Raw genomic sequence first — 22399 nt, 5'->3', positions numbered from 1 at the left:
CTCCGCCGACGCGATTTTCTTCCACACACACACATGCGCGCCGCACGCAACATTATATATGACTTACGAGATATCCATGGTCGACGACACTTCCGACACGATAATTTTAATGATATAACCTTTATTCGATATAACCTACCAACTCACTTAAAAATCTCATATTTATAAATCAATAATTACAGATCTTCCATAATTATAGATTTAAATACGATTTTACTATTAAGTAAATATTCAAAAAATCTAAATATGCAATTTGATTAAAATATCCAGATTAAAAACAATTGTTTTATTCGATTTAGTTGAAGTGTAAAAAGTCGTAGACATAACTGAAAACCAATCGACAAATATATTTGGATAATAAAGGAAAAAATGTAATAATGAATAAGAATCCTAGACTTATACTTAAAAGTTATTATTAAGTATAGTATAATACAGCTATTAAATTATTTTACATTGACTACTAACAAAATTGACGAATATAGGTACTATACAAAATTTACAAATGCCAAGTCTCTTGCTAACATAAAATTTAGGATCTACATTGATCAGCTAATCAGGACACATCCAATTATATGCATGGATTAATATATATAATAATAATATTTTTTATTATGCAATTAAACCTATCATTTACCTATAATATAATAATATAGGTAATATGCACTCGTTGAATGGACTACATTATTGCAAGATCAGTATGTCTTAATTTCATTATAGTCTATATAGATACATTGAACTGTTGTAGTGGTATATTTAAGAGGGGGGAAGGGTAAAAAAAAATTCGATATACGATCAAACTCTTATAGTCATACTTGACAATATATACTCACAAAATGTTGGCTACAGTTTATTTTTTCGTTTCAGATAATTCCAACTTTATAATATTATTGCTATCATATTGGTGGCATTCTCATATGTCAGCGTATAATCGTCGTCTCGTCGATAAAATTAATTCAGGTTATATTAATACAATTAAAAATGTTCATTGTGTTTTAAGGAAATACAAGTATAAATTAATGAAACCTATATTATAATTAATTACATAGTTTATATATAGTTTAATATTATAACAACAGTCTGAAATCGCATTTTTTGAAGAAAGCATAACCGACCGAGAGAATGTCGAAAAATAATATTTATCACGTACCTAAGTGATATGCGTATCTATACACCCACGTATTATGTCGTATATATGTATATATATATATATATATATATATATATATACATTATTATATAAAAGACTTTTGTGACACAAAATATCGTTGTTCTTATATTATGCATATTTTATACATTTTATTATATATATTTTTAAAATATACAGTTTTGTGTATAGTGGTATTGATATTAACCGTGTTCTTGGTACTGGTAGATGTGTTTTTTTTTGCTTTTTCTCTCATACGATACAGAACAATTTTATGTCAATTTCTGTTTTTGGCGAATATAAGCAGAGCTTTGGCGCTCCGTATATACAATAATATTAAATATTATTATCATTATAGAAGTTATACGACAATTATTATACATTTAAATTATATTTTCTTTTATCGCTTACGTGCGCGTCACGGTCATAAAAATATTCGTATAGTTATTTTATTAAAACTATAATAATATAATGTGTGAGCGCGACTTGATTACACGTGTACAATATACATACCTAAATGTGTGTACAATATTAGTTTATAACATTTTCTCCTTAAGCGACTATACCTATTATTCATTATCTACAACGAGTTTTTCAATTATAAGTTGTATTATATTATTATATTGGATAATATTTTCTTCAAATGCGCAAGAGCGTTACAAATACTATGGAGTGACATTTTTCTTTTCATTTTGAACCACGTCCCAAAATAGGTATACGATTTTATTTTTTGTATTTGTTTTACGTCGAACGCGTACGCCAATCATTTCACATAAAATATATGACACAAATCGTTTTGCTCTGCTCATTTATAGCCGAAGAAATAAACCCGTTCAACGCCCGGTTAAAATATACGACTTTCGCCCTGTATAATATACTTGTACACGTTTATCAGTATCATAATTTAAATTCGAATTGTAAATAATGTACTTCGTCCAGACGGAAAGAAATGTTAATGGTACCTATTGTGTATTAGGCTATCATCAGCAGTGACGCATATATATATATATAATATCATATTATTATACTTTACGTCCGAGTTTTACGGTCAAATACTTTATCTAACGTAATTTATTATACAATAGACGGAAAGCTCATACTGGACCGAATAATTGAGGTATTATTTCCTTACAGACAAACTTTAAGAGTCGTAAAGATTTTTTTTTTATCGTGTCCTATTTGTACTAATGTTGGATCGGTGACGTCGCAATAAATTAAACTATAATTGAACAGAGGACGTAACGACATAGTCCGGTGAATGAGAACGACAAAATAATAAATAAACTAGGACTAATATTGGATGATACGCATAATACGTATACCTACTAAAGATAAAATTGTCTTATCGAACATAGAATAACCCAAGATGTATGCGCAAATATTTGTTGAATATTATAATCTAATAGTTCGTGAATATACCGAGATAATTATATTATATTAAAATGATGTAATTAATATGGAAATGTATTTAACATATGGACGCCAGCTGCGATTGGTCCACGGTTGCGACTACTAGCAAATCATAGAAAAAAAAAGTGTTTGCATTAAATTTGTTTATAACTAATTAGATTATACATTAATCTGTATATACAATTAATATAATTTAACACTTGTTTAATATTATAATATGTATACGTTCATTTACATCTGTACAATACAAGGAAAGGTATTGAATAACATTAATTTTTCAACTTGTCTAGGAAATGACCAGAAAATTGGAAGTTTTACGCAATTTGCTTACGTATAAATTTCACTTTTATTATAATATGTATATTATGCTTGTATTAGTAGTATTTTATGTAGATATGAATACCTAGTTTACGATACATAACATTATTATGTGTAAACATGATAGTATGATACTATAAAATTGTGCGGGAACGTTTTACTCGATGTACGACGTGTTTAATGCAGTCGAATCCGGAAACACCGTTTTTATTGTCCACAAATAAAATCACCTACACGGCTACACATATGATATATATATATATATATATATAAAACTATCGTGAGACAGTATAAATGTCTCTGTGTGTATTTCGAAAATTGCTTGGCTAAGTACAATTTAAATATCGAAATCGAATCCATTTTGAATGCGTTTACTCACATGGTGTGGTCAGGTATACATTATTATATTATAGTAGTATTATGTTTATGTAGAAACAATACCAAACACTATAGTAATATAGTATATAATATGACCACTCCGTATAAATTTATAATATCATTATATGCTGTGCGTCGTGGTTTCTATATGATATAATATTATCCGTTTATTATTATTTCCTTTTTGGGAGCGATAGTCATGGGTCATCGCAGAGTCGTGTATACACAACATCGCACGCGGTTCGATATTCGTTTTAACGCTTAAAAAAAAAAAAAAAAAACACACACACAAATATGTACATAGAGGTTATTACACATTTCCGTGTCCTTTGTCAGAGATACACGCGTATAATATAATAATATACGATTCTAACATGGACTCGAAACTCTTCGCGTGCAATGAAAACTGCAAACGTTGTCGTTTTTAGCTTATATGCGGCTAAGTACACGAGAAAACGACAACAATCCGGGGGATTTACAACTGAACGACACGCGTGGTACATCGAAATTGACAGTTGGCCAAAGAAAAGTTTTTTTATATATATATACATCCATTATACACACTCACGTACGTTATACTTGTATTTTTCCGAGTCCATCGTCCGTATATATGTACAATAAGTACCGCAGCTACACGACCACGTGGTGCATTTTTAACTCGATACAATATATTATTATATGTATATACAAAATATTTTCAAACCACAATTTTCGACGAGCGTGTTTAATACGTAAGTCACGTTTTGCATGCTCTGGTAAATCAAAAGAAAATATGAACGCATTTCCTTCCTTTAGCTTTTGGTATTTTCTTTTGAAATTTGACCTGACCCCTCACCTTACCCCCTTTGTCATACACCGCATTACCAACCGGCGTTTGTTATTGTTTCTATATAGGTACTCTGTTGCAGCGGTACATCAGAGCCCTTTGGTATTTTTCACGCCATAACTGTTCTCATTAAAATCAAAAGTGTAGAGTTTAAAAAATCTCCGACAGTCACTGATCCTCTTCCTTTTGTTCTCCGCACGACGGTGGCTCCCTTTCATAAAGACGCGTCATCCGAAAGCTTTCTTTTCAGACACTGAAAATACTGCGCGCATATCGATCCGCGTGCGCGAAAAATAAAAATACCGTAGAAGAATGAAAAAACGCCATTCAATTGCCTTCGTTTCCATAAACAGTTTTGAGGGCAAAAGTATATCCACTATCTAGAGGTATACATCATTATTATTACGATGGAAACGTCATGACGAGAAGTAGAAAAAAAACGTAGTTTATTCTGCGTGTACCTACTACGTGCGAACGGGGAATGTTTGCATATAATATTATATATGTTGATAAATATTCGTCGATTTGCCGAGACGTTTCCCAAATCTAATAATACTCTCTCACACCAGGTATACATTCTCGAGCTTGTGTTAACATTTTTATCCAGTTTAAATTCAAACCACTCGAATCAAGCTTTTCGCTCCCATTCACCGAATAACGCATATATATATACGAATGCGTCATAAAAAGGTGTTATTGTGTGTATTATAATGCATTCGGTATGCATAATATTATAATATGCGAATATAAATACATAACGTATAATTAAATTTTTCGATGGTTCAATGGTTGTTTTTTTCTTTTCGTTTTTCATTTTCTGTTTACAAGTTAATTTCCAGCCCTCCCGATCAAATTATTCCATTAATTACGAAGTCCTTTAAAAAAACTTCCTCCCCTTCGCCGCCATTATGCCGCTCGTAATTGGACCGTTTTTTTCTTCGCAACAAGCAATTAAAAAAAAAAAAAAACCAAGTTTAAGAAAAATAAATAAAAGATCTTCATCCCGAGCGTTTGTGTAACCGGATACCAATTAAAACCGCGGAACGAATTTCAACGAAAACCACCTTTTTAACTTTGCGAGGTTTAATAATATAAGAAAAAACACCCACTCCGACGACGGAGATTACAACTACTGTGGATTTTTATTATTATTATTATTATTCTGGGGTATGAAAAGTTTTAACGAGGAAAAATAAATTAAGAAACGACGACGACGACGGGAGCATTAATTTCTTGATTCCTCGAGTGGTACGAGGGGGAACTCAAGTATTTTTTTTTACTTTTTAATTAATATTACAAGGGTCTTTTTATAATTCTTATTACTGTACATTAATCTGCGTCTCGCAGACATTAAGCGTTTTTAATCCTATACACGACGCCTTCATTTATCACCCCGAGAAAGATAAAGTCAAACCCCGCGCAGCATAATTCGACGGTGGCGCGCATCCCCGTCAAGACGAATTAAACACATATATTTAAAATAATATGTATACAGTACCTAAGTATATACAATCGCAGCCGTCGTAAACGATGTACAACGAATAATTATATTTTAACGACACGCCGTACATTGCGCTTTTATATTATTTTACACATAAAATTCATAAAATATATAATAATAATATACTTTACCAGTATTGTTGTAGCTGCAAAACTCGTGTTGTCGTCGTTGGTCCGCCTGCACTAGGAGACGTCGCACAAACGCACAACATTTTTCAGGCACACATCGAACCGATCTGGTTCGATTTTTTTAGTAGGTCAGGGTGTCGACAATAGGACACACGGGGGAAAAATGTATATAGGAATAATAGTAATAGTAGTAGTACAAGTAGTATTTTTTTTTATGCAGTTGTGTGCCAGACCCAGAGGGGTCGAAAAACTACTATAGTGTGACCCCACCGTGTGCATGTGCGTGTGTGTGTGGCACGGTGTTCAGGGTCAGACCAGACAAACGCGAAAAAAAAAACTCGCACAGATAAACAACAGTTTAACAGCGCGTACAAAAAACAGCTTAAAAAATAATGTCTTTTCCGGTTCTCTTTAAGAAAAATAAAAAGCCGCTAAAACCGTTTTCTCTAAACGGCGTTTAGCCATTATATGTAATGTATCTACAATAGGTTTCTAAATTAGACACACAAACTTTATCGATTTGGACAAAACCGCAGTGGTAACGAATTCGGTTAAAATCTAGCTGACTGTATTAAGTCCGTATACACGCTCGTTTTTAATGCTCCGAGTCGAGTGCACATTTTTGTGCATTGAAAAACAAAATTTAAATATTTAATAGCTTTTATTTAAGAGATTAATAGAGTATAAATGCATATAATGCTCAGAACTACACCAATGGCTTTAATTTTTTTTATATATATAAACACCAATGTACATTTTATAGTATTATAAAAACAACAAATTTCCATTAAAAATAAAAATAAAAATGACTGTATATACTTCTTACTATAGCTATGAACTAGAAAAGAATGAACTACTGAAATAGAATTTTGTCAAAAATTCAGTAACTGCATACTAGCAATTTTTGCATTTTTGATTTAGGCAATTACACATTAAACAATCATTTATATAGTGTCAAATAAATCATATGATCTATAGGAATATTATAATTTGCTTATATTTTGTAAATAAAATAGTTTTGCCTATACTGTACTATATTAAGAAAAAAATACTTATTTAATTAGTTTCAACTACAATAAATTATAAAATATCGATAGGTACCTATATATATATAAACACCGGTCTCTGATTATAACACGACGACGTATTATTTTTTAAATTAACTAATTTAATTAATTGTGTTATTAAGTTGATAAAAAATTAATTAACCAGTAAAGAAGATAAATTTAAAAAAAACAAATTTTTTAATTTATTTAATTTCAACTTGAAATTACGTTATTGTCCATAACAATTGTGTACAACACTGTTTCATGATCATTTTACGCAACATGATAATATTGCTATAAAATATAAAATTCCGCGATTTAAGACTTTTAATAATTTAAATGTAGGTACCATATATATTTATTATTAGTTCTGTGACGGTAAATCTTTATCATTATACGGTGAGAATAAACGTGCACACGGTTAACAATATTCATATTCAATAAGTAATTGTCGGTATACTCCGGTATACAAGAGTAAAATTATAGATAAATGATAAGTTATCTGCTATACCTACTCACACTAAAATAATTATTATATATTTATAATATCATTAATATCAATAGACAATAATAATTTACCGTGAACGATAACTGCACTGTATGGCATGTATACCTCGGCGGTCTTCGATTTTTTTAGTTAGCAGACATCATTTTTGGTAAAAACGAATGAAATTGTGTTTAAAAAAAAAAAACGGTATAGGAATGCTTAAAATACGTTCGTGGACCTCAGATAAAACAAGTCGTGTTGGAGACCCTGTTATTCAAAGTATAATAACTAATACTTACTCAGATATAATGAACCTTTTGTTTGTAAAATCGTTCTGCACACGGTTGTTTTGAGCACGACGTATACAACTTGCAATAATTATAATGCTACGTAACTTGTACGGATGCGTATCGCGGTGTATAGCATTGCAGTATATCTAAACAATACAATATTTTACCATATATATATATATATATATGACGTGGTTAATATGATGTGCATCGTGCCGTGCCGTCGTCGTGTATTATATTATTATTATTATTATTATGCTGCCAAGGAGCGGCTTCCAGCCCGAGACCCTCGGGCCCGGGGTATACGGTATTAACCCCTTTGTGTGCGCGCCCGTCGGTGAGGGGGTGCGGGAGGGACTAATGAAAAAAATAAAATAGGAACTGGCGGAGGAGCCAGTCCTTCGCGCCCCCGTCCGTCTGACCGGTGGGGTTAGCCCGGCCCGTGGGTTCCGCATGCATATATATACATATACTTGCGCACCGTACACCGAGGGCGATTTAAAAACATAAAAAAATGTATATACGTCGCGCACCCCTCAGCGCGCGTGCCACGTGTTCCGGGCCGCAACCCCACGCAACTGCAGCAGAGGTCCCGGTCGGACGGGGTGTACATTTTTTTCACTCTCTTACCTCTACCCCACGCGCACAGTTTTTTTCGTTTTTTAACCAGCAAGGGTTCTCAAAGTGTCGACTCAAGCCGGTTTTTTAAACAGTTTTTTTTATACACGTGTGTGCATCAGACTAAGCGACGATTTTTTTCGTTTTTCACCTGCATACATAGTAATGTCGCATAACACGTGTGTCGTAAACAATTATAATAATAATTATAATTTATACAATAAAAACATTTATTGGGTCTACAGACCGCAGACGACTGTCTTAATAGTTGAAACTGCCATCAATTGATACGATCCATGTACGTGTCGTGATGTGCAGTCGACGGATATTTGTGCCCGAAACGATAAAAGAAATAATTCGAGATAATGCAGTAATTCATTGCAGCCAAGTTGAATGATAAGCAGGACGGTCGAACACAAGACACGTTGAAAAATGAAAATACGATTTGCCGTCGTTCGATTTCGATATGCAAACCGACTATTGATCATCACACAGTGTCGTCCAAATCTTGGGTTACGAAATAGATGATATGAAGTGCCTAAAAAATTCACACTAAATTTATCACGCGTTATTTCAGCTGCTCAATTTAGTACTTCAGTTGATGTCACGTATTTTGATGGTAATGAAATGTTCGCAGATCATTTAAATCGTTATACCAGAACTATAGTTATTGGCTTTAATAACTGGTGTAGGTATATCTATATGGACCCCAATATATTATAAAATATACGTTATTTACCTATATACTAGCTGGCGATAAGATTTAGATAATACGAGTATATAAACAACAGATAATGACATTTTTTTTACTCAACTTTTCTTTTTTAATCATGATGGGAAATTACGAATGTTTGAAATTTCTTATTAACACGATTAAATTAGGACTATATAAAGTCCATGTCTCGTGATTTGTTATTTGAACAAACAACAATACATTGTGTCATGTTAAGACTACCTTTTCGTTATCAATATCTGTTCTTTATAATAAAGTATATTACTGTCATTAATTTTTCCTCGGTAGTCAGTCAATTGTTGGACCACGAAAAAAATGTATTTTAAAAAGCACAAAAAAATACAAAATGTTCACTCAATATAATAGATTTAAAACAGAACATAATGGTGCATTTGTTTTATTTTTATCAAACCAAAACATAGAAGACATTTTATGAAAAAAATGCGCAATTTGCATTTTTATCCCCTCCTGTTTGTGCACATCATATTAAGATCCTCTTTTTACTAAACTAAATATAGTTAAAACTGTTGTTTCAATATTTTAAATGGTTATGACCATATGTTACTACCTAACAGATGTATTTTGTAGTAATTCGGATTATTACGGTTGTTCAATAAAACAAAGATTATATATTACAATTTACAATACATGTAATATCTCAACTCATTCAATAATAATATTTCCTATCGATTTTTATTTTTTTATTAAAGAATTGAGTTTTCGAAATTATTATTTCAGGGAATACTACGTATTCTAAAAGTTTTCCATGATAAAATAATACAAATTAAATCTAGTTTTGGCATTTTATTTTTTTCTCAGAGCCAAAAAATAAACCCATTAAGGCCCAGATATAATGATATAAAAGCTCAACGAACCAAATGTAATCGAATTATACTGTTTTCCGCACCGATCAATAACAAATTTCACATTAGGGTATAATGTGCACTTAACTAATGTTGGGCGAATAGCAAACTTTAAAAATTAATGAACCTAACTGTAACATTACTTCTATATACGACCGAGAAAATAACATCATTGCATTCAATCCACTATAATAAGTAGGTAAATAAAAAATATATTGTTTCTTCAGTATAAAACGTTTACTGAGTCACAAACTTATTTCTCATTTTGAAAACACACAATATTTTCTCGCTCGTTCAATATTAAAAACATCATGTATATGATGACCAATATATATGAAGCGTTTAACTAAAACAATATAGTATAGGTCTTAATAATTATGAGTTTTTAATTTTTGACGACGCAAGCCAACTTATTATTTATAAGTAAAAAACTACGATATTAATACACATAAATATGTATACATTATATTTAAGATATTATAAACAAATAAATATTTTAATGCTAAACTTTTCCATCATTCACAGTGGGTAATACTGATTAATGCAAAAAATGAAGCATTTTATTTTAAATTCTGTACAAATATTCTAACCGTTTTGAAAAAACAAAAATGAATAAATACATTACAACAAATTATAAAAAAAAGTTTGAAAATTACAACTTGCGGTAGTACTAAAGAATTTATAATTAACGTGGCGTTGCTTTATTTAATAATGCTTAAGTTTTTATGCTACTGAAAACCTTAAAACTGTACCAAAACTAACTAATTGAAACTTTTATAAGTGGTGCATTATTTTTTTTTCACCCTCCGCGCAGGGAATGTTTTTGAAAGAAAAAAAACCCGATTTTTTCCTCTTTTATTTTTGCAGCATTGATATAAACGCGACCGCGAACGAGCGAACGGAAATCATTACATGACGTCATCTTTAAAACCAAATTAAAAATTTCCAAAAAGGAAATAATATATATACTTTCTCTCTCGCTCTACGTGTCGCCGATCTAAAGATGCAAAGCCCTCGGGGTGCTCAGGCTTTCTTTTTAGCCCCGTCGCTCTCACGTCATATATATACACGCTATATGTACACACACATATATATATATATAATATATATACACACAAAGAATGAAAGAAATAACATTAAAAAATATCGTCGGTGGCGGTACCGCACGGTCGTTTAGGGTGTTTTGTCGTCGTCTTTCACATGTATATATATTATATATATATATATATACATACATATATAGATGACAGGAGGGTGAGTGCTGACGGGGAAAGACGGAGAGAGCTGTTTTTTTTTCTGTGGGTTTTAGCCCCCGGGTGTGGTGGTTGCGGCGGAGGGACCCCTCCGGCTGTCCGGGGGCGCGGTGGTCCGGGAGTAAAAAAAAGAAAAACTACTTGCGCACACACACACACACACACACAAACATACATTCATACATGTATAAGGGGTGGCTGATCATAAAAACACATACACATTACACACAGCAGTAGAGCACAAAATGAGAAAAAACAGCGGCCGTGTAATCCGTAATAAGTATTGATCAATTCCGCGCCCGTTTTCTTCGAGAGAGATTGCGAGTGAGAAAGTGAGAGACGGAATGAGAGCAAGTGACCGGGAGGCGATGGCTGTGTGGTCGTCGTCGGTGTTCTTAGGCCATTTCTTTTATATATATGATTTTTTTTCCTCTCGCCAAGAATTATTGTAAGCCTTTAAACGCACGACGAAACGTTATTCCCATAAACGTTATTGTACGACGTTTCAAAGTGTTTTGATACCTTTTCGCGTATTTATATACACAAACACACACACATATATATATATATATGTATATCGTGAGTACATATAATATACTTTATGTGCATGTGTGTGTGTGTGTACGTATGTAATCCTTTTGGTTAGATCTCAAAAAATAACGCACAAGTTTAAATTCCGACAAAATACCAGCACAACTTAGGCGTTGAAATGTTTAAGAGAGGTCACTGCTGCAGTTTGTGTCTTGGAACGCGGCGGTGATCGTCTTCCATCGGAGACAAAGTGTGGGTAGGTGTTATCGTCGGATGAAGAGATCTAAGGTATGGATTTTGTCGACTAAACTAAACGAATAAATATGATCTTTATTTTATATATTTGGTTGTCCTTGGTTGTTTGCGAGTGTGTGTGTGTGTGTGTGTGTGTGTGTGTACATGCACGTTTTTGTGCGTTTGTGCATTTTCTTAAAAATACTACAAGTCTGAAAACCTAACAAAACTACGATTTACTTTATTGCTATAAAAAAATTTTTAGAATTTTTTTTTTTTTATTACTTATCGTCAATTGCAGCAACAACAGTTGTAGGTATAGTATTTATCGTAAAAACATAATGAATGGACAATAGTATATATATATTATTATTAAAAATTAAATACCTATATTATATTTTGTAATTCAATGTATTCGAAATTGATGATAATGAAAGAACTTAGATAAAATTATAAAGTTATAACCATATAATCAATCCTTTTAAACAGTTTATTGTCTTTGTCACTTTTTATTACTATTCTAGATAAGCTTTGATTGCATGTGAGATTCCAGCACCCCCTTTTAGAAATTATACCAAGTATTCTGTTGGATTTGTGCTACAGTGAGGACTGCATGCGCGTGACAATATTAGAAAATAATAGTCCCCAGGTATAATTAATACATATTATGGTTTATTATGGTTTATTATAGTATATTATTAATAAGTAACATTAATAAGTCTTTTCGAAAACAACAAACAATTAACGATGAACAAGAAAAAATGATAAGATACCGACAATTTTAAATTTAAAAAAACATCATTTTTTCTTATAACCTTTTTTCGACCAGTATAATAATATCGTAGTTTTTGAACAATGACGGCATCTATCAACAATACCTATATATATCGAGATAATCATTGAGTGTTGGTTATTACTAACTATAAGAATGCCCTACTATTTGACAAAAATTGATTAAATCAAAATGTACACTTATCGTTTATTTTTCCTATAATATCATATTTTAATAATTTGATTCAAGTATACCTACTGTATAACTATATTCATTTCGTTTACTATTTACTGACCACAAAAATGTATGCATGTTAAATGGATGGTATAGGTACACATAACATAATTGTATAGTCGTTTATAAGTATAACATAATTTTTTATTGTTGATGTTAATAGCAATCCATCATTGTCAAATTTTAACGTAATTTTTATTTTCTTAGATTTATGTATAATGTAATTTCAGTCAATATCTAACATAATATCTTATGTTTTTATTAATGCACTAATTTACCACCAACAACTTCTGCTATTAGAAATGTATAGCATTTTTGTTTCATTTTGCATTTCATGTTTTTTCCATACTTTAATTTATAATCAAAAAGCATAAGATGCATATATGCATTAAATATAGTTTGATGATAATTCGTGATACATGATAATTTTATGGTATGTATAGCATAAAATACTAACCACGTTTTGGTAGAAAGCATCCAAGACAAGTATCTTGCACATACCATAATCTATTCCATTCATACACAGCCTCCTATATTATATTGTACTTAATTATTATTCAGTCAAACCATTAGTAACGCTAGTCTTAATTAAAATAATAAGAATAAGAATAAGATTATAGAGACGAATACATCAGTTAATATTCTTATAATTATGTCGCACTAATGAGGCTATGGATTATTCCGTACACATAATAATAATTTTTATAGTATACCTGTATACCTATTATCCGCTGAGAAAACTTAAATAATATTAGTACATTATACCGTCGCATTCGTCACCATAATTTTACGTACGGACATAAATTATTTGATTGTACCTAATACTTTGTGACATAAATAATCAGTTTAGTGACAATATGCAAATAGCAAAAACATTCTAACCATTTTCAAACAAAAAAATGTCAAGAAATAATCAAAGTGTGTCATATAAATTTAATCGACATTAAGTTATATAATAATCCAAGATAAAAAATAAACATTTTGTATATTTTTAGAATGTACCTTTACATCTTTAAAAGCTACAAAAATGTATAGATACTAAAGAAGAGATAAAAACGGATATCAATGGCACATAATAATTATTATTGTCGACAGATATTACAAATAATAACAAACAATAATTCCAATAATATTTCAGTTCAGAAGGTGGCGTTCTTATACTTTCAGAGCAGAACCGTTATCGACTGTGGTAGCTACCGGGGTTTAAAAGTAATTACCGGTTGAAATCACGGCAAAATTAACCCAAGGAAAATTAAAACTATCTGGAATATGTTGAGTATCAATTTGTCTGAAGAAAACATCATCTTTACGCGAATTCGTGGACGTCAAAAAAATTAACTTACCTACAACATATGCTGGTTATATAATAACTCTATGGAAACAGTTATCGTGCGTTAGATTCTATAGGATTATTAAGTTCTTTTTCAGCAATAACTTAGAGTCGGTCAAACGTAATTATTGTTAAGACCAGTGAAATCGAATCAGGCGCGTTATCGATTGTGCAGGTTATTGGCGTGAATCTAAAGTATTTGGAAAGACTACAGAATAGAACAATCACCGTGCTACATAAAAAGTCTGTTTAATGAAAATTTATCTTGGAAAAATTAATTGAGTTGTCGAAAATAATAACAAATAAGTTAATATTAAACACATAATTCAATGCAATGCGTTGTACTCATCGGTATCGAGTTCAAACTATATGCGTATACAAACACATTACTTCCTAATGTGTTTTTGTCTATAGTAAGTAGCATTGTATACATAAAAATATAAAATATAATAATATTCTTAAAAAGTTTACAGTACCAACAATTAATAATATTTTCAAATCATAATAAAATTGTTTAAATATCAGATATTTTAATTTTGTCTAAAATTGAATTAAAAAAATTGTTGAAAAAAGTTGGGAAAGTTTACTCTACGAGCGTCGTGTGCATTAACAAAAATTATTTAATACAACACAATAAACTATAATTCCGTGAATAGATTTATTTTTAAATCTGTACATGGAATTTGTAACTTTTTAGTTTGGTAACTACCAATGTTTTAATATTGTCTTGTACGGATCTATTGTTCCGTAATCGTTGATTATTGTTCTTTTTAATACTGACTAATATAAATTCATTTTAAATAGTAACATCGTAAAATATGAATATAAACAATCGTAACTATTTACAGTAAGTCAGTAACTAATCTACGGTCTATTAATAAATAACTTAATCATAATTATGTACTGCTAACCGATTGACGGGTTAAAAACCTAAACACTATGGTTTTATATTTTAAGACTTTTGAGTTACATTATAAGTCACTAATAAAAATCCTTGTTTTAAATTTTCAACCCTTAGCTATAAAAATTGAACATTTTACTGCAGGATATAATTTGCAAATTATCGAGGAAGCAAAATTGTTTTTGTTTATCTAACAAAACATTGGTTATATAATAATATTATAATAATAGTAGTACCTTGTGTATAAATAATAGAAATATGGCCCATTCATTTTTAACAAATTTATATGTTTACAAAAAAAGTCTGGCCCTGGTGGCACAGCTAGTATAAAACATAATAATATATAAAGTACATTTAAAATGAAAATCAATAAATTGTAATATTATGATATTGCCGTAATAATGTGTTTGGGTTAAAGTCCATATATTCGCAAAAAAACGATTGAGATTTGGGGGGGAGGTAGTCAACCGTAAGTCAACCTTAACTGTATTTAATGTGACAAAGCCCGTTAATAGATATAGTACCTATACTATATTTTATTTATATTTGGAAGAATACAATAATACATTTTAGTGTGGTAGATCGCCGATTGGATGTCGTATCCGTATTGAAGTTAATAATTACTATTTTAAATATTTTCTTGAAAATCAAAACTTATTAACAAAAACGAATTACTGATATTCAATTAAAAATGTTATGTTCGTTAGGTACAACTTACAAGGATTGTAATAATTTTAAACCTACAAATAAATTAAAAATTAATATTATTTCTTAATAAGTCTTTTCTTTAAAATACTTTTTAATAGAAACCGTACATCGTTGATTTTTTATAAATTTATTTTACTTTTTTTCTTTCTTTTTTCACATCTTCTGGGAGGTCGAGCAATTGCCTAGCTTTTTAAATTACAATCCTACATGGAGTATAACCTTTGTTCAATTTCTTAAGATGTTGCAATGTACATAATATACAGAGTAATATATTCAGAAGTTTCCTTATAATTCGTCTGTATAATACGTATACCTATGCTATTTTAACACTTTTAGTGATTACAGGATTTTACTAAAATATTATTAAACTGCGTGTAAAGAATTTTTATTTTTTCCTCATATGCAAATAATGTAATAACATTAAATTATAGAATCTTTTATGGCGATTAAGTTAGGATGTAAACATAAATATTGTGGAAGTAGGTACCCACCTCACCCACATTTATTTATGTAGTTTTAAACCCTCTGATTTACCTGTTTTATTTTAGATTTTATTAAACGCCAAAGTGAATTCAAAAGTATATTTAATATTGGTATAGTTTATGAAAGTCCCTAACGTATTTCTATCCGAAATTGATATAAAATATATATTATCGTACACAATTTCGTGATTCATAAATTCGTATCAGTTTAGTACCATCTGGTAAAATATAACCTTTCAAAAATAACTTTGAACTTTTCTCGCATCAATATTAAATAAATATTATTTCTTATTGTTTCATCACTAATTTGTATGTTGTCTCTGCAGGTTTAAGTTCTCTTCCAAAATGTGTTTTTTGATTGCTAATGTCTGATTTTTAAAACTAATCTATAAGTGTAATACGGAAAATCGAAAAATATATTTTTATACATAAAATAGCTTTATTAACAAACAACACAAGTATAATAATTTATTTAAAGACTTCGTTATGTGTTAGTGATTCTATCTACATACAAAATCTACCTCATCAATATAACATAAACCACAACGCCAAAAAAAAAAACAAATTTATGAGAAGAAAGAAAACACAATTTTCACATAATATTAAAATATTAAAGAATACGGTTGATGTTGGTATTAAGTAAAACGACATTATATGTTGTAAAAATCAGACTTTAATACGTAATATTAATTGACAGAACATTGAGTTTGAAGTTCATGGTTTGGTTAGGTTATAGCCCATACTATAATATGCATTCTACACACAAATGCCTCTTAATTGCCTATCCCGTGCGCCGCCCAGATTTTCTACGATTATATACCTAACCGGTATGCGAACAAATTAGGGAAACTTTCTTTTGACAAAACAATGAAATATCAGAAATAATAATATAGACCAGGGTTGGCCAACATGTCGATTCGCGATAGACTGGTCGATCTCGAGGTGAATTAGAGTCGATCGCGACACCATTTGGCATTTTTTTAAATTTTTGAATTTTTTTCAGAAAAAAAATTTTTTTTTATAGTCGATTGCGACAACCTTAAAAACCTGAGAGGTCGATCCCTAGTTTTTTAAAGTTGACCACCCTTGATATAGACTATAAAGTGTATAATGTATTTCAGATTTTCCAAACATTGGTGGCTAATTAAATCATTTAAATAAAAGATTCACACAATATTATTTAACAAGATATAATTTACTTACCAAATATTATACACTTTTATATTTATGATGATTGATCATAAGCATATATTTTATAATAACTAAAACCGTACGAATATCTTATGTAAGCCACAAGGAACGTGTTTTGGTCAAAAATTCGGTAGACCAAAAAAATAACTATAATTTACTTTTTATCAAATGAATACACACAATTAAAAAAAGTTTATCCAACTACTGATTCTGTTAGTGCTTTAGATTCTAATATTCTATATCTATGTATGAGTAAAGCTGGACAATGAGTTAGAATTCAAATCAAGACAATCAAGTCAAAACGTTAATGTAACTAAATTGGATAACTCGTCACTTTTGTTGGTACTAAGTATTAACCTAATTGCTTACTCTCGTAATACATTCATCGTGTTGACTGCAGTTAATATTTTATACAGATGTATAACAATTTTGGTTAAAATGAATACATTTTCTTGACCAATAATTAAAATTTTAGTGTGATAGAAATTTTTCATTTTATTTTTTATCATAGCATACTGTTAGATAGGTATAGGTAATAAGTAATAACTATAAAAATGTCTAAAACCATACAAAAAATTCCTAAAATTGCAAAATGTATATCATTATTCATCTTCAGTTTGAGTTTGAAATGATATGCATATCGGTAGGCATCGTGGATATTAAATTAAATATTATTTTTCTAATTAAAAATTGCAACTATCCAAATAAATAATTATAATGCTTGGAACTTTTCTAATACCATGCTAATGAGCTTATGATTTTGTTTATTACTGCTCGTTCGTATACCTAATCAGTTTTTTTTATGAATTATTAGTGATTAGTGGCAAAACAATAATTGCGCGAGTATATAAAACCAGGATATAAAATACAGAGTAAAAATGTCAATTGTGAATTGATTACCACGAATTAGGTGGTCTTAGGCCTAGACATAAAATATATTGACATAGGTATTATCAATTCTTCAGGTCACGTTGGTCTCAAGATTTTTTTTAACGAGTCACATTCGATTCGCAATCCTCATCTTTCAAACGAAGAATAGAACGACCAAAATCCAACTATTCTACGAGACATCGAAGCGCAATCGTTTTATCCTGTAAAGCGCAAATGTTTGCCACTAAAACGACGTTGGCTCCGACACCGTCAACGATTATTAAATTATAATATTTAATTTTTGATTTAAAACTTTCAGAGTTTACGAATTGATTTTTACTCATCATTGTTTATTGACTGACCGAATTCAATGAACTATCTTTTATTGAATATAAGCGTCAATCTACTCAGACTTTAGGCACCCTCCATCACTGTTTAGCAACATAACCACAATAACCTAATTTTGTGCCTTCTTACGTATGCGTAGCCAATATATATTAAATATATATAAATATTAGTTCTGGTAGATTATCAAGTGCTAAGTAAAAACCGAAGATTTTATAAATTTATAATTTTTCAACTTAGAAGACATGTGATATAATCTTAAGTGTATTTCCTAGTATTGTAGGTGAGTTATACACATTTACAAATTTACTTTTTATGATTAAAAATATATATTTTTAATTTTAAACTATTTGTTAACAAAAACTACTTTTCCAACAATAATGTATAATATTTATAACTACATACCTATATTCTGCTATACTGGTGAAATAAAATATACATAAATAGCTGCCATAAATAATACCTGAGTGGTCTACCGGCGATCTTTGAACAATGAACATAGAATAAAATAAATGTTGTACTAATAGAACTTGAGTATATAAGCGACCAACCGATTTTCCGTGTGAACTTTTTATTTGTAATTACTAATTCCTAGTCTTTAGTTAGAAGTATAAAACCAATTCAAAATTGTAATCTTGATACAAAACTTTTGATCTACAGATCTAAAACAATTAGTAATTGTTTACTTAATATATTTTAAGCTTAATAGTTAATTTTACAAAAGTTACACTATACATTTTTTTATGAAATAATACTGGAAGTGAAATATTTAACTACTATACCTTTATAGTTAATTATCATTTCTCAAGCACTATAAAATTTGGAAAACATTTTGACAACGCACCTTGATATTTTTATTTTTCTTAAAAGATCATATAAAGTTATATGTTAAGTCAAAAAACTTGAAAATGTAACACAAGTTTCTCATTAAGTTTACTTATGTAAATTAAAAATATCAAAAGTAGATTCACGTATTTTTTAAAACAAATTTTAACAAAATCATAAAAATTATTTAGTTGTTTAAACTAAGGATTTCATATTTTAAACTTAAAATCTTAAGATTAAAAATATTCACAAGGTTCTTCTCATAATTTAAGTTAATCTAACAGCAATACCAAGATTACATTGGCACAATTGGCACAATTTATTTATTACTTTGAAATATGTAGCTCTAATTTTCACAAAACAGTTTATTTAAACGAAAAATTACAATTTTTCCTCTAAAGATGTTGAAATTTGAAAAATAGTATTGGTATAAATTTGAAACTTATCATCATTATTTCCTTTATACAATAAAATGTGCAAAATATATAAAATAACTTAAGTAATTGTAAACTATTGATACCATGAACATATTCACAATGTTCAATTGTATGTTAGTATTAGATAATAAGTTAATAACAATGATGTATAACAATATAATGTATTATAATATGTTGAATAATATTATATACAATGTTTTTAGCGAAAAATCGTTGAATCAACTATTTCAATAAGTTTAATAAAAAATAGAAAGAATAAGTATAAGTGTTTTGATTTATCATATTTTAATTGAAATTTAGCACATCCATCAATTACCTAATCGAATGGCAAGATACATTCAAAACCTACTATACATCAGAGCAATTTCTACAGTTTATATTTTTATTTCCAATAAAAATTCAATGATAAAATATTTTTATCTTAAATAACTAAATGGCATAGCTATTAAATGGTAGAATGTACTTTTTTTAAACAGTTGGCACTTGTTGAAGATGATTAACTACTTATGTATTACTTTATAAAAGTGATTACACTGTTATGACGGTGATAAGCTAGAATAAATACAAGGTTATAATTTGATATTTGTTTTTCTATTTAACTATTCATTATTTATACCAGTGTTCAACACATTGCTCATCTAGTGTGTATGCAATAGAGTAAAGTGATAAATAATGAAAATGTTAAAAATACAAAATAATTACCAAAAACAAATAACACTTTTAATCATTCAAACCAATTAGATACACAACACTATGATATTGAACAAATGATCATAATTAAGGAAACTGCAATAATATCAAATTTTGTTAATTTCGGTCTGATTTAAAACAATTATATCATAGGTATACTGGTTGTATTAACACAATGAACATTATTATTTCATAATTATTATTATGACTATACCACGTTTTTGCAACGTATGAGCACAATAGTAATATACATTTTGAGTACAAATAATAATAATAAAACATGATCAAAGATTATCAAAATTATATAATTAAAAAATAGTCAAATTTAAACTTTATGAAAAATTCTTTAATACAAGCACAAACATTAAACATAATAATGCGCCACAAAAAATAAGTCTGCTTTACTAGTATTGAATTACATAAAAAAATGTAATAAAGTTTATCTTTTATTAAATTAATACCAAACAATTCATCTCTTTCTTTTATCGTACTTATTGCATTTAATGTGAGAATGACTAGTTGCGCACATAATAGTTATGTAACAATACAAAATTGATTAGATACCTAACTATAGTTATTATAAAACAAATATCTATTAATTATAATAATTCAAGATGACAAAAAATATAATAAAATAATAATAATAATGTATATTATAAGTAAATAACAACAGTGATTATTTCAAGTCGTATAGTCCATTTTGAGCTCAACAAATAGAAAATAATAATAATAATAACACAAGAAAAAGATATAATAAAATTGTCAAAAAAAAAAAAAAATAATAATAATAATTTTAAATTGTTTCAATAAAATTGACCAAATCATTTTTTTATTTTCAGTATGAAAAAGCGACTTTCAAATCATTTAAAAAAAAAAAAAAAAAAACAATAAATAATTAATAATACAAGATAATGCTTATAAATTATAATATAATATGCCGTGCATAATTAATGACGTGACTGCATGTTTCACAGGTTAATTTATCTGAGAGAGATCAATGGTGTTGTTTATAATAATGAAAATAAATAAATAAATATAAATATGTTTGACAATGAAATGAATATCGTTTCTAAATTGACAAAGTTGTATAGGGAGCCTTAATTGTCCCATAGCAAAGTCCATTTGGTGAAAACGATTGAAATATTTGCGGTGTGCAATGAAAGCACAACAGTTCAGATATCATAATATATTTTACTTTTATATAATTAAATATATTCATGACATGTATACTTGATAACAGATGTCAACACTAATGTCATTGTACACATCTATGACTTTTATAGGAACATTGTTTTGTGACTTAATCGTTCATTACACGAAGGACTGTCTAATCTCGAATACATTGCTGTTTATTGTTTAACATGACACGATGATACGTGGGGAGATAAAAAATATAAGAGTTCTTGATAACAAGCTACAAAGGATCAACATAATTCAGATACCAAAATATATAATTAACAGTGATAGTTTCACAGTTTCATTTAGTAATGTATGCAATCATATAAGGAGAGCAGCATTTAACAATATAGGTTATATAATATATAAATTAATATATATTAATATTGTAAACAAATTTAATTTTTATATAATTTGGATGTGTGTATAAAACTTTGTTGGTCGGACTAATAGATAATAACATCTTCGAAGGGCTCTGATGACAGTAAATCTGTAGTATGACTATTAGTGGCAATGCATGTTCCGTACGATGAATGGAAAGCAGCTCCACAACCAAACGTATAGGGTGTTCAGTCAAAGTAAGCTTTTTCATAAAATAAAAAAAGCGTTAAGCTCGTGAATATTCTGTAAGAATAAAAATGAAAATTTGAATTACTATAGAGTATTATTGTCATATTA

The 22399-nt window shown here is 29.2% G+C and overlaps 1 protein-coding gene and 1 long non-coding RNA gene across 5 annotated transcripts in view; both read right to left on the bottom strand.

The window, feature by feature from the left end:
* Positions 1-5844, bottom strand: part of LOC149058491 (uncharacterized) — a 79433-nt gene extending 73589 nt beyond the window's left edge. For all 3 annotated transcript variants that reach the window (XR_016190408.1, XR_016190410.1, XR_016190409.1), the window contains exon 1: positions 5709-5844. This is a non-coding gene — a long non-coding RNA (uncharacterized LOC149058491). The remainder of the gene's footprint in view (positions 1-5708) is intronic.
* A 14709-nt stretch (positions 5845-20553) lies between these two features.
* Positions 20554-22399, bottom strand: part of LOC107169152 (early estrogen-induced gene 1 protein) — a 32587-nt gene continuing 30741 nt past the window's right edge. For both annotated transcript variants that reach the window (XM_015518804.2, XM_015518805.2), the window contains exon 10: positions 20554-22345. The gene's annotated coding sequence lies outside the window, so the exon portion shown is untranslated. The remainder of the gene's footprint in view (positions 22346-22399) is intronic.

Source organism: Diuraphis noxia, unplaced genomic scaffold (genome assembly GCF_037042655.1).
Source record: "Diuraphis noxia isolate RWA-SAM2 unplaced genomic scaffold, SU_Dnox_SAM2 contig0002, whole genome shotgun sequence".
Taxonomy (NCBI): domain Eukaryota; kingdom Metazoa; phylum Arthropoda; class Insecta; order Hemiptera; family Aphididae; genus Diuraphis; species Diuraphis noxia.
The sequence above is the reverse complement of the archived record's forward strand: the minus strand, read 5'-3'. Positions and strand labels throughout refer to the sequence as shown.